Source organism: Dromiciops gliroides, chromosome 6, assembly GCF_019393635.1.
Source record: "Dromiciops gliroides isolate mDroGli1 chromosome 6, mDroGli1.pri, whole genome shotgun sequence".
Taxonomy (NCBI): domain Eukaryota; kingdom Metazoa; phylum Chordata; class Mammalia; order Microbiotheria; family Microbiotheriidae; genus Dromiciops; species Dromiciops gliroides.
This window is the reverse complement of record NC_057866.1, coordinates 94,657,783-94,671,043: the sequence shown is the minus strand read 5'-3', so window position 1 is coordinate 94,671,043 and position 13,261 is coordinate 94,657,783.

Here is a 13,261-nt window from a genome sequence, read left to right as displayed (position 1 = left end):
ACACACACACACACACACATAAGGGTGGCACATGGATGATGATCTAACAAAGGAGACTGAGAAGGAATAATCTGGCAAATAGGAAGAGGAGCTCCAAAACTTTGATCCAGGAGAGAACACTTTAAAAATCCAGGGAGGAAAGAGTATCTAGGAAGAGGGAGTGGTCAACAAACCCTACAGAGAGAACTTGAAGGATAAGGACTAAGAAAGTACCACTAGAGTTATCAATTAAAGGATCATTGACTGTAATTATAATGACTAACCCTAATTTAAGAAGAGACAAGAAGGGGGCAGCTAGGTGGTGAAGTGGATAGAGCACTAGCCCTGGATTTAGGAGGACCTGAGTTCAAATGCAGCCTCAGACACTTGACATTTACTAACTGTGATTTTGGGCAAGTCACTTAACCCTCAATGCCTCACAAAAAAAAAAAAAAAAAAAGGAGAGACAAGAAAATGCACCATACTTGCTGGTGCATGGACTTCCATGGGATAGATGGATAAATTTCAGGGGCACAGAAAACACCATGGAGGAATAATTTTTAAGTGTCTACAACTGACTTCAATCCACCCAAGGCATCACCCTTTTAAGGCAGAAGTGCATTAGCCATGCCTTCTTCAACAGCATTTTCTGGGCTATGAACAGTGACAGCGGGTGCATCACACCCCTATCACCCAATACAGGTTGAGCTTGTACTGGCCACCAGCATTTGGCAGACCATTAAGAACAACAGAACTCACCTTCCGTGGAACAGAGATGAAAACACAACCCTGTCCTGAGTTTTGCTTGGAGCCCAACTATCAGAGGAAGAAGGGAGAGACAGGGTCAGCACCTTTTGGAACCTGTGGGACTGCCAAACAATTATAGGTCAGACTCCAGGCTAGAACACTGGGTCACCTCTGTGACCTCAGTCTGACAGATAGGCAGAAATAGTACACAGAAACAGAGTATAAGGCATCTACCCTTCCTTTTGGTCCCTGCCCTGAGGTATATTGGCAGGTCCTCCTCACTCAGAGTTTGCCCATAAAGCTTCTCTGACAATGAGAGCTGGTGCAAATTCATCCATGCAGCTGACTCAATATTTAGAAACACAATAAAGGTTAGGGGTGGTGGTGGGGACCAAAACCTGGAAATCCTCAATGGCTAAGGCATATGAGTGGCATACCATGGGCCTGAATAGAGGAAACCACCATGAGGAAGAAGTTGGGCAACAAGAAGAGTTGCCTTGGAAAGAGATGCTGGAAGAGGCTACGGATGAGCTATTCAAGCCATTAATTGGCTATATCCTGTGTTCCTTGAACAACCAGGCTACATGTCATTTACAGGCAAAGCTGAATGCCAGCCAGCTCTATGGGGAGCAGGACTCTCTGGAGTCAGCATCTCATCACCCCTGGCCTGGAGCTGGGGTGTCTGGGAGACTGAACAAGTCTTGGTTGCTCTTGACTCTTTAGGGTCCCATGGTACTTTGGCTCACTGAGTGTGACCCAGGTTGGGTGCTGCTTCTGCATCGGGGTTGAATGTTAATTAATAATGCCTGTTCTTTGGGCATTAGAAAACCAGTATTAGGCAGCAAAAAGAGCACCAGGATTCAGATAATCTGAGTTCAAGCCCCTGTTCTACTATCAATTAGCTATTATCTTGAGCTAGTTCCTTGGCTGCTTTAATCCCACTACTAATTTAATGACACTGATGCAAGGAAGGGTGTATAGAGACCTGCCTATACACCTAAGGGCAGAGACTGAAGGAGGGCAGAAAGGTCCAAATTCATTCCTGGGTATGATTTTTGCCTATCTGTCAGGCCCAGTTCAATGTTCCAGACCCATAAAAATGTAAAGTTGTCAAGTTCTATGGAAAACAAGAGGTTAATAGCAGACGATGCTGAAGAAGAAGGTGAGAAGTAAGGGGACATGATAATTGCCTCCAAGTATTTGAAGGGCTGCAATATGGAGGAAGCATTAGAGAAGGAAATGGCCAACCACTCTGATAGCTTTGCCAAGAAAACCCCAAATGGGGTCACAAAGAGTCTGTCGCAACTGAGACGACTGAACACTGTGGAAGAGGAATTAGGTTTGTTCTTCTAGGAGGAATAGGGTAGAATGGGGGACAGTGTATAGAAGTTGCAAGTTGACAGATTTGGCAATGTAAGGAAAAACTTGTACACCTGGAGCCATCTCAGAGTGGAATAGGCTGCCTTGGAAGATAGAAAATTCCTTGCCACAGAGCACCTTTACAAGGAGACTGGACAACCACTTACCAGGGATATTTTAGATGAGATTCCTGCTGGGGGAATAGGGTAGACCAGGTGACTTTTAAAGTCCTGCCCAACTCCAAGATACTATGAAGCCATCAATACTGAGAATGGCTTGTGTGGATCAAAGGGCATGATGGCTGTATCTATGGAAATTAGAGCCATGAGGGGAATGGGTGGGAAAGAACCAGAAAATGCCATGAGGAGACCTTTTTTCCAAGTCTTAGGTAGGGTGAAGGGTGTTTGCAAACAAAGCAATTAGATAAAAATGGGACCAGAAAAATTGGAGATTCTAAAAAGCAGGATGCAGCAATCTGGAGACAAAGGTCTGGTACTTTGGTGTTACGTTCCCCTGACACAATGGTTCCTAACCTAAACCACTTCCTTGTAAGCATGCTACCTGGTATACTGACGCATTCTGTATTGACCAATTTAATGAGTTCTAGCAGCAAGCTATTGTTACCTGTTCTAGCTAGTCCCCTTTTTACAAGGCCAAGCCTCAGTGGGGCTCAAAGTTTAGATGAGATGGGGGACTGACTGTGGGAGACCTTTGACAAGTCAGCCCATGAAGGTTCTTAATGGATTCCTATGTCGAGTCCTCTGGACGACAGCCTTCTCAGTCTACTAGATACTGGAGGCAGTCACCCTGGACAAGGCCTAACTGAGGAGTCCTTTAATGACAAGCTTGCCTGCACTGGGAAGGTGGTGTAGTACAAAGGAAGAATGTTGACTCTGGAGTTGGAAAACTTGATTTCAAATCCCACCTCCCTACAGATCTGTACTTATTAGCTGTGTGACCTGGACAAGTCACTTAAACTTCCCAGGTTTCAGTTTCCTCATCTGTGAATGAGGGGGTTCGACTAGGTTGGCCTCCAAGAAACCTTCCAGCTCTAGATCTATGAGCCTATGAGCTGTTACCACGGAAAGGAAGGCAGGGCCACTGAGGTATACGATGCCCTGAGGAGGACACCAGCTTCTCACCCATTCTAAGGTTAGCTACAGCCAGCAGATAAACAGTGGGAAAAGCAGGATCTCCCTGTCGGTCTTTATAAAGGCTGACCCACCATATTGCCTCTGCAGAGCTGGTTATCTTAAACCAAAGGAGAGCAAAAGAGACAGATGAGACCTCTTTATAGCAGAGGAGTGTGATTCCTGGGATATGATGTTCCTGAATGGGTCTCTGTATTTCCCTGGGCTATGCATTACCCCTCGGTAAGGGCATATCCCTTTAGCATAAGCCCAAGGTTAAATCTAGGGCTATTTGTCCTGACATTCCCCTTTGTGAGATGCACTAATTTACTGCACTCACTCAGAATGCAGTAAAAATCAGCTCATCTTTATAGGGAGGCATACATTTATAGATGTTCTTGAATGTCAAGCAGAGGAATTTGGTCTCTAGACAGGGGGTAATGGAGAACCACTGCTGATTTCTGAGTGTTGGAAAAACCACATCAGTGCTTAAGAAAGCTTATTCTGGCAGTAGGGTGAAGGCTGGCTTGGAAGGAAGAGAGGTAGAGAAATTGCAGGGATCCCAATGGGCTGTAAGGGGGCACTGTCCTAAGTGATGGCAGTAGTGATTGAGAGGAGAAGAGAGAAGTGGGTGATGTAACCAAAGGTGGCATCAACAAAAACTTCATAAACGGGTGGATTTGAAAACTGAGGAAGATGCTTCAGTGAAGGAAAACCCCCAGGAAGGATCATAGGATTATAAATCATGGTTGGAAGGAACTTTAGTACTCATCTAGTCTACTATGCTCATCTTACAAGAGAGGAAACTGAGGGCTTGAAAAACAAACTGATTTAAGGAAAACACAGGGAGAGTCAGGATTAGAACCCAGGCCCTCTGATTCCACATCCACTATTTGTTCTCTCCTGCTATTTTTCTACCATCTTTCCAGAGCCTTGAGTTGGGATGTCCCCTGTCACCACTGTACCTGACTTCTGGGGAAATCCCTGTCTCCATCTTGACCCAACTGCACCAAATCTCTTTCATTAATTCTGAGACAAGGCTGCGATTTTTTAAAAGAGGCTTTTAAGAGGAAATTTAGAAGCATATAAATTCCCAAAGCCTGGAAATATACACATATACAGATGACTGATTTCTTTTAGGTGAAAAAATTCCTGGCCTAGAAGTACAAAGTTCTGGGTTCAAGTGTGTGGTCAGCAACTTAATAGCTGAAAGGCCCTGAGGGTGTTATTCCATCTGAGACTTTGTTTCTCTATTTATGAAATGGATATAATGTTACTTTCACAATCTCCCTCACAGGGTTCTTTTGAGGATTAAATAAGATACTATGTCACCCGTGCTATGTTGATTCTAGTTCTGTCAATTATTACCTTCCTGATCTTGAATAAGTGACTTCATCTGTTTCATCTTGAAAACAATGGGGTTAGAGTAGTTAATTTACAAGGTACTTTCTAAAGAGAAATGCTTGATCCCTTCTTCTGGAGATGTCTATGGCTTGATACCTCTCCAGGTCTTAACCTCACTCTTGACCAGAGAAATCTCTGTGCTATTTGGTTTGTCTGAAGAATATCCAAAAATATGTGGTTAAGGCTGCTTCTTGCAGTGGAAATTGGGAATTAGAGGACCTGGGTTTGAATCCCAGCCTTAGCAATTACTCCCTATGTTACCTCAGGCAAGTCACAGTTGCTGGATGCCTCAATTTCCTCATCTGTAAAATCAAAGGCCAGACAACGTCCCTGAAAGCTGTTAAATGGGCATTCCCCTCTTCTCACTGAACTTGTGCTATTCATATGACTTATTGTCACATCAGTACCCAGGCCCCTTCCTCCCCCATATCATTACTTTAGTCTCTTTACCATTTCTCAAGCTGCAGGTTTGCAAAGTGCTTTACAAATATTATGTCATTTTACCCTCACAACCACCCTGGGAGGTAGTTCCTATTATCACCTCATTTCACAGATGAGGAAACAAAGGTAGATTGAGGTTAGGTGACTTGCCTAGGGTTGCAGAACTATAAGTCTCTGATTTGAACTTCAGCTCTAGTGCTCTATCCTCCAAGGTGCCTAGGTGAGTTAGTAGTTTACCATACGTTTTACAATCCACAGTGCCTGAAACATATAGCAGTGATAGCCATTGTAATATCCATCAGGAGAAGAAAAGGCGCTCTCTCTCTCTCTCTCTCTCTCTCCCTCTCTCTCTTTCTCTCTAACACACACACACACACACACACACACACGTGTGCCTGGATCCTGTTGAGAAAAGGGGTGGGTGGAGGCAGGGATTTTTCTGTGGTGACTAGGAGTTCTCTTTGGGGCAGAGATGATACTAACAGCAAACCTTTTTTCCTTCCACACCCTTCCCTCCCCCCACTCTTCCTAGTCTGACTTCAGCTACCTCATCTGTAGCCTGGACTTCATCCAAATGGTGGAAAGTAGGGCAATCTGTCTTGCAGAACCAATGGGATGGAGAAGACAGGTCTGTGGTTCCCCTGGAGACCACCAGGATCCTGCCAAAAACAGAGCCACCATCTCCTGGATTGTAGCCATTGTGGGGCTTCTTCCCATGCTCGTACAAAAATACAGGTCCCATTCTGGCTCAGTCTGTGATCCAGGCAGGCACATCAGTGTGGTGTCCTGAAAAGAGTCCTGAATTTGAAGCTGGGCTCTGCTGTTTACTGGATCACTTTGGGCAAGCCATGTCACTTCTCAGGACCTCAGTTTCTCTCCTGTAAAATGAAGAAGTTGGGGGACAGATAGGTGGTGCAGTGGATAGAGCACTGGCCCTGGATTCAGGAGGACCTGAGTTCAAATCCAGACTCAGACACTTGAGACTTACTAGCTGTGTGACCCTGGGCAAGTCACTTAACCCTCATTGCCCCGCAAAAAACAAAACAAAACAAAAAAATAAAGAAGCTGGACTTGGTGGTCTCTAAGGGAACCTATGCACAGATGAACTGCCTGAACAGAGTACAGTGATAACAGCAGCAGCAACAACTCTTTTGCTACAAAACATTAAAGTTAATAACGTACTTTCCTCATAACAATCCTGAAACATGGTTTAAATATTATTGTCTCCATTTTGAAGATGATCCAATTAAGTGAGAGTCTGGTGACTTACCCAGGGTCACACAGCTTATACATGTAGTATCAAATTTAAATCAACAAATGTTTATTAACAATGAGTGCATGCAAGACCTTGTGTTCTGCCTGAGAATATAAACTTTCAAAAAGTCCAAATACCTTCTTTCAACACAGGGGTCATAAGTCAAATTAATAAATAAGAATGCTGGGCAGCTAGGTGGTGCAATAGATAAAGCACTGGCCCTGGATTCAGGAGGACCTGAGTTTAAATCTGGTCTCAGACACTTGACACTTACTAGCTGTATGACCTTGGGCAAGTCACTTAACCCTCATTGCCCTGCAAAAATATAAACAAACAAACAAATAAATGGCTGAATGAATGAATAAATGAGAATGCTACAATAAAAAATGTGATCCAAGAGAGTGTAAGCTCTTTGAGCAGGGGTTGTTGTGCTTTTATCTTTGTATACCTTGCACCTAGCACAGTGACTGGTACATAGTGGGTGATTAATAAATCTTTGCTGAATAAAATGATGGTAAAGGGAAAGATGGAGACTAGATAAAATACTAGAAGAATTTGAGAAGGAAGAGATAACTTTCAACTGGGGAACCCAGGGAAGGCTTCTTGGAGGAGGTACTGCCTCCAAGAAGAATTCCAAGGGAATGACCAACAGATAGAGAGGGGGAGGAGTCCATTTCATTACTGGGGAACAGTGAGAGAGAAGACATAGGCATGGGAGTGGACATGCTGGGAATCAGGGATGGAGAGTTTGGCTAGAACACTGAGTACATGAAGGGGAGTGGTGTGAGATAAAGCTACCAGAACACAGAGTATACAAAGGCTGGAATTCAGTGTATGGCATGGAGAGGAGTTGGAAACAAGATAAAAGTTGAAGAAGTGATGTAGCACTTGGTTGTGGAAGGCCTTGAATGCCAGAATCAAGAGTTTGTCCTTTATTTGGCAAGCACTAAAGAACTCCTGGAGGTTTTTGAGTAAACAGTGATGTGATCAGAAATACATTAGGAGTGGGGCCAGCTAGGTGGCGCAGTGGATATAGCACCAGCCCTGGATTCGGGAGAACCTAAGTTCAAATCCAGCCTCAGACACTTGATACTTAGTAGCTGTGTGACCCTGGACAAGTCACCTAACCCTCAATGCCTAGCCAAAAAAAAATACATTAGGAGCACAACAGTCTAGGGCTAGGCTTAGTATTTCTAGTCTGGAAGTGGAAAGGGCACAAGGCTGGTGACAGCTAAGAGATGCAGAGATAGGCCTAACTGATGTGGGCTGGAATTTGTGGTCAAATTGATTGTGAGTTGTCCCAAAAGAATTACAAGACTCAGTTTCCTAAGTTTTATTGCAATACTGTGGGTGACCACAGGGAGAGAACCAGAATATTGGAAAGGTATCTCTCCAATAAAGAAAGCAAAGACAGTTATATTTATAGTATGGATAAATTGATCATCAGTCTCATAATAATCTCCACCTTGGGGAGGTACAAGGGAGGGCTTATCCTAATTTGGAGTTCCTGGGGTCCTAAGCCAACCCCTGAGGCTGGTACCTTTTTCAGTGGAGGTGTGTCTTGGGGGTTTACACGTCATAAAGTGAATCTGGGGACAAATTTGGCCTTTTCTGCGCATGTCTTTTTCTGATTCCCATGGCTAGTTTCAAAATATAATCATTTTTCATTAGAATTTCTATAGGTTGTCTTTTTCCTTTATTGTTATTTTGACCTGACCTGTTCTGGTCCGTTATGGATGTTGATCACTATGGGTATGAGAACCTAACATAAGTTATCCATTAACTGGGATCTGACTCCCTTTTGGAGCTAATATCTGTACTAGAGCTTGGGTCTTATATTTTTCTATTAACCCTTTTTTGCCTCCTACATCATGACTACCTTCCCAAATACCTGCCAACTCAATCTTATAATCTCACAATTCTGTGATTCTGTACTCTCCATAGATGTTATGATTCTGTAACAATACTAGATCATATCATTCCCATACAACCTAGGTATCATCCTTACTATCTAATGCCTCTCCCCACCCCATTTCCAATCTGTTGCCAAGGCCTGCCAATTTCACCTTTGCAACATCTCTCAAATATGTCCCCTTCTCTCTTCTGATGATGTCATATCTAGACAATCGCCTGTCGGTATAACCCCTTTTTGCCTCCTACATCAGGTCTACCTGCCTCAAGTCTCTCTCCACTCCACCTCACCCTCCATTCATCCACTAAAATTATTTTCCTAAAGCACAAATGTGACCATGTCATCCCTCTATTCTATTCACCAAAGCCCAGTAGCTCCCTATTACCTACAAAATCAAATACAAAATCCTCTGGCGTTCAAAACTGTTCATAACCTAGGCCCCTCCTAGCTTTCCAGTCTCTTACACTTTACTCCCCACCAAGTACTTCTCAATCCAGGGACACGGGTTTTCTTGCTGACCCATTAACAAGATACACTGTCTCTGGGCTCTGGGCATTTTTTCTGGCTGTCCTTCAGGCTGGAATAGTTCTTCCTTCTTAACCCTGCCTCCCAGCTTCCCTGGCTTCCTTAGATTCAAAATTAAGATCTCTCCTACAGGAACCCTTCCCCAGCCCTTCTTCATTCTAATGCCTTCCCTCTCCTACTTTTTTCCTATTAATCTGCATATACCTTATCTATACATATTTGTTTTCTTGTTGTCTCTCCCATTGAAAGAGCTCCTTGAGAGCAAGGACTGTCTTTTGCTTCTTTTTGTATCCCCAGGGTTCATCATAGAGCCTGGCACATAGTGGGCACTTAATAAATGCTTACTGACTGACTGTCCAGCACTCTAAAGTTTACAAAACACTTTCCATTGGTTAGTTCCTTAGATCCAGAGACTTAGCACTGGAAGCCACCCTAGAAATCATTTGAGAAGTCAAAGAGGCCCAGAAGGGAAGTCGTTTGTCTTGTCCCTGGTCACACAGGTAGGTAAGTAGCAGAACTGAGATTCTAACCCAGTTCTGATTCCAAATCTAGTACTTTTCCCATGACATTATGTTACTGCCTCCTCAAAACAACCTTGTAAGGTAGGAGATGACAGTATGAATAACTTACATTATTTAGAGAGAACTTTGAAATTTCCAAAGTGTTTACGTCTAATCTGAACTTCAACATGACTCTGTGAAGCAATTACTGTAGGTATTGTTATTCCTCTTTTATAGCTGAAGACCCTGAAGCACAGAGAGGGTAAATGATTTGTCAAAGGTTACACAGCTAGTCAGAAATAGGATTTGAACCTAGGTCTTGAGAAAGCTTATATTGCTTGTCCAAAGTAATTCAGCTATTGATTGTGATTCTGTGATTCTGTAATACTATGATTCTATAATTTCTTTTTTTTTTTTTTAGTGAGGCAATTGGGGTTAAGTGACTTGCCCAGGGTCACACGGCTAGTAAGTGTTATGTGTCCAAGGCCGGATTTGAACTCAGGTATTCCTGAATCCAGGGCCGGTGCTTTATCCACTGCGCCACCTAGCCGCCCCGATTCTATAATTTCTAAAACTACATGCCTGTACAAGTTTATCCCTTTGATTGTTCTCTTCTTCATTTAGCTATATTTTTGCTTGCCTCTGAAAGCACAGATCCACTAAATCCTTTTATTCTTTCCTGATTCCTTCTTCTCTCTCCAAGTGAACTACTCCAAATTTTTTTCTTTTCTCCTCAGGCCATCCCTCAAGGCTCTTTCTTCTATCTAATCCACCCCTCAGACATTCTATCACCACTTTTATCACAATCTTCACTTCCTTTGGTCTAGTCTTCTAGCCTTTCTCCTAGCCTACTTCAATCTCCATCCCTTTGGGCCAAATCCAGTTTTTCTACCAAAATCACTCCTCACTTTCTTTTTGTACTAATCCCTGAACAAAAAGATGATAAAACTTTTATTAAGGGTTTATTATTGTGCTAAATCTAAGGATACAAATATTAAAGGGAATACTCCCTGCCCTCAAGAAGCTTATATTTTAATAAGGGTAGACAACCCATACAGTGGAGTCACGTTTGGGGAGTAGTATTTTGGTTTGGAACTTGTAAGAGGCTAAAATTAGAAAGCCTTGGGCTAGCCCCATATGGCTCCCTCCATGCCCCCCCCCCCAAGCCTCTGCTCACCATGCCCCTGCTTCCTCTACCCAGCAGGGTATGCATGGAAACCCCTAACTCTGTGCGCACCCTGCACAGAAGCTCTGTGCCCCAGCCGGCCTTGGGCGCCTCCCCTGGGGGTGCCACGAATTAACTTGGGGTGTGTGGGTGGTTGGCCCGAGTTTTCTGTGAGAGAAGGGTTTTTTTATTCTTGGGGGTAGAGATGGTAAGGGGTGGGGGGAGACAATAAACGAGCGGTGAGCGACCGGGTAGAGAGACGGAGGGAGGAGGAGACCAGAAGAAGCGCAGGCAGCGGCTATAGGGCAAGCATCGAGCTAGGGAGAGGGGGGTGGTGGTGGTGGCAGCAGCAGCCAGCCACATTCACAGAGAGTGGGTGACTGGAGAGGAGACAAGGAGAGAGGGAAAAGAGTTCACAGCAGCAGGCGAGAGATGCGCAGGGGGATAGAGAAACAGCTGAGTCCAGTCTATCAAGGTTACAGGTCATATATCCTGTTTTTCTTTGTCCTTATTTCTAAATTTGTTCCACATCAATAAACCCTGGTTTTTTGTTTTTATTGAAAGGAGGCTTTTAAATCTCTTTTCTTGTTAGTCTGGGAGAAGCAGTTGGGGAGGGGGCAGGCCTTTACAGATTAGGTCCCTGTACCAGGCTTAATGAACCCGAGGGATCTTAAAACCCCCCTTACAAATTGGAAGCTCCAGCCAAGAGTTTACAGATTGGCAAGGCAGCTAGAAGCTTACAAAAGTCAAAGGGAAGGTGAGAAGAGTGAGAACAGACTGACGTCCTTTCTAGTAGCAAAACCATTGCTGACTGGATTATGGTTCCAAACTATAAAAGAACTATAAAAGGAGGAAGAAAAGGATAGTGTGGATGATAAATTGGTGAAGAGATAGCCAGGAAAGGGGCAGCTAGGTGGCACAGTAGATAAAGCACCAGCCCTGGATTCAGGAGGACCTGAGTTCAAATCCAGTCTCAGACACTTGACACTTATTAGCTGTGTGACCCTGGGAAAGTCACTTAACCCTTATTACCCCAGAGAGAGCAAGAAGAATGAGGAGAGTGAGGAGAGCACTAGGAAGTAAAGTAAAGCATGGCTGGAGCTGGTCTAATATAGTGGACTATGTGAGGAATTCACCAATCTGGACAGTATGGGGTTAGGAAGGAGCCCTACCATCCCCTCAAGCTGTTGTCCTATAATCCCCCCCTCCCTATCCCCTTAACTGCCTAGCTCCTAAGAAGAAATCATCTACACTCCCTGCCTCTATTTCCTCACTGTCTTAGCATCTGGGTCTTGGCATCTGGGATCTGACTCCATCACTACATTAAAACTGCTCTTTCTAAGGTTACCAATTGAGAGAGAATGGGTAGTTGTCTATTCTCAATTAGTATATAACAGTCAATCATACTCCTCCTGACCTGTTTTTAGGACAAAGGTCTCAGATCCCCTCTTCCCCCTCTGGCTAACAAAATCACATGGTTCAAGGAACCCTGGTCTCAATAAGGTCCATTCCTGAGTTATGCCCATATAAGGAAGAACTGATTAGGGATGGGAATACTGCATTCTGATTAGCTAGTTTTTGTGCATAGATTGTAACCCTTGAGTAATCAGACCAATGATGAAAAAGGGGAGGATTTACATTAGGGACTGGGGTTTAAAACAGGGCCTGTGAGCCCCCTTTCTTTGCACCCACTTGCTGCACACTAGGGTACCTCCTTCTCATGAGAAGGAAATAAATGAACCTTTGTCACATCACTACTGAGTTCCTGAGAATTATTGAGAAGATTGTTTTCCCTCACAGCAATGATCCTTCATAGCCTTTTCTCGGTTCTCATCTTTCTTGACCTCTGTAACTAACTTCTGCTCATTCCCTTCTTCTCCTTACCACTCTCTTCTCTTGAACTCCACAATACTGCTATTTCCTGGTTCTCCACCTACCTGTCTAACTACTTCTCAAGATCTTTTGCTGGATCATTGACTACCTCCAGATATCCATGTGTAGGCATCAGGAGGTTGATGGTGGTGGGACACTTCTATTACATAGCCACACAGGATGTCCAATCCCTTGGGTCCTCGCCTTTGCCCTAGACTGTCTTCCATATCTGAAATGTACTCTTTTTTTTTTTTTTTTTGCAGGGCAATGGGGGTTAAGTGACTTGCCCAGGGTCACACAGCTAGTAAGTGTCAAGTGTCTGAGACCGGATTTGAACTCAGGTACTCCTGAATCCAGGGCCGGTGCTTTATCCACTGCGCCACCTAGTCGCCCCCTGAAATGTACTCTTACCTTACCCTAGATTCACTAGTTTCCTTCAAACATCATCAGCTCAAGAGCCATTTTCTTCCTGGTCTTCTAAGCTACTAGAACACTGCCTCCCATTACCTTTATTAATTTTGCATTGGTTCTGCATATAATCACATGTACACATGCTGCCTCTGCTATTAATATGTAAGCCCCTTGAGGACAGGGGCTGTTTCGTTTTTGTCTTTGCAGTCCTAGGGCTTAGCACTGGGCCAGGCACAAAGTAAGCACACAATATATGTTGGTTGATTGCTTGATTGATAAAACTTGCACCTTTTCTAGGAAAGTAAGCTAAAGACAGAGCCAAGATTTGAACCCAAGTTTCTTGGTTGCTGCTTCACTTTTCTCTCCACTACACTGTTGCTGCGGGGGGAGATAAAATTCTCTTCCCTTCTCTTTGACTGGCATGATTGCTTTAGCTGAATATAAACCACATTCTCTCCAGATCTCTCATATCTATTCAGCTAGTTTTCTTGGTTGATAATGTTGTGGGGGCAGCTAGGTGGCGCAGTGGATAAAGCACTGGCCCTGGAGTCAGGAGGACCT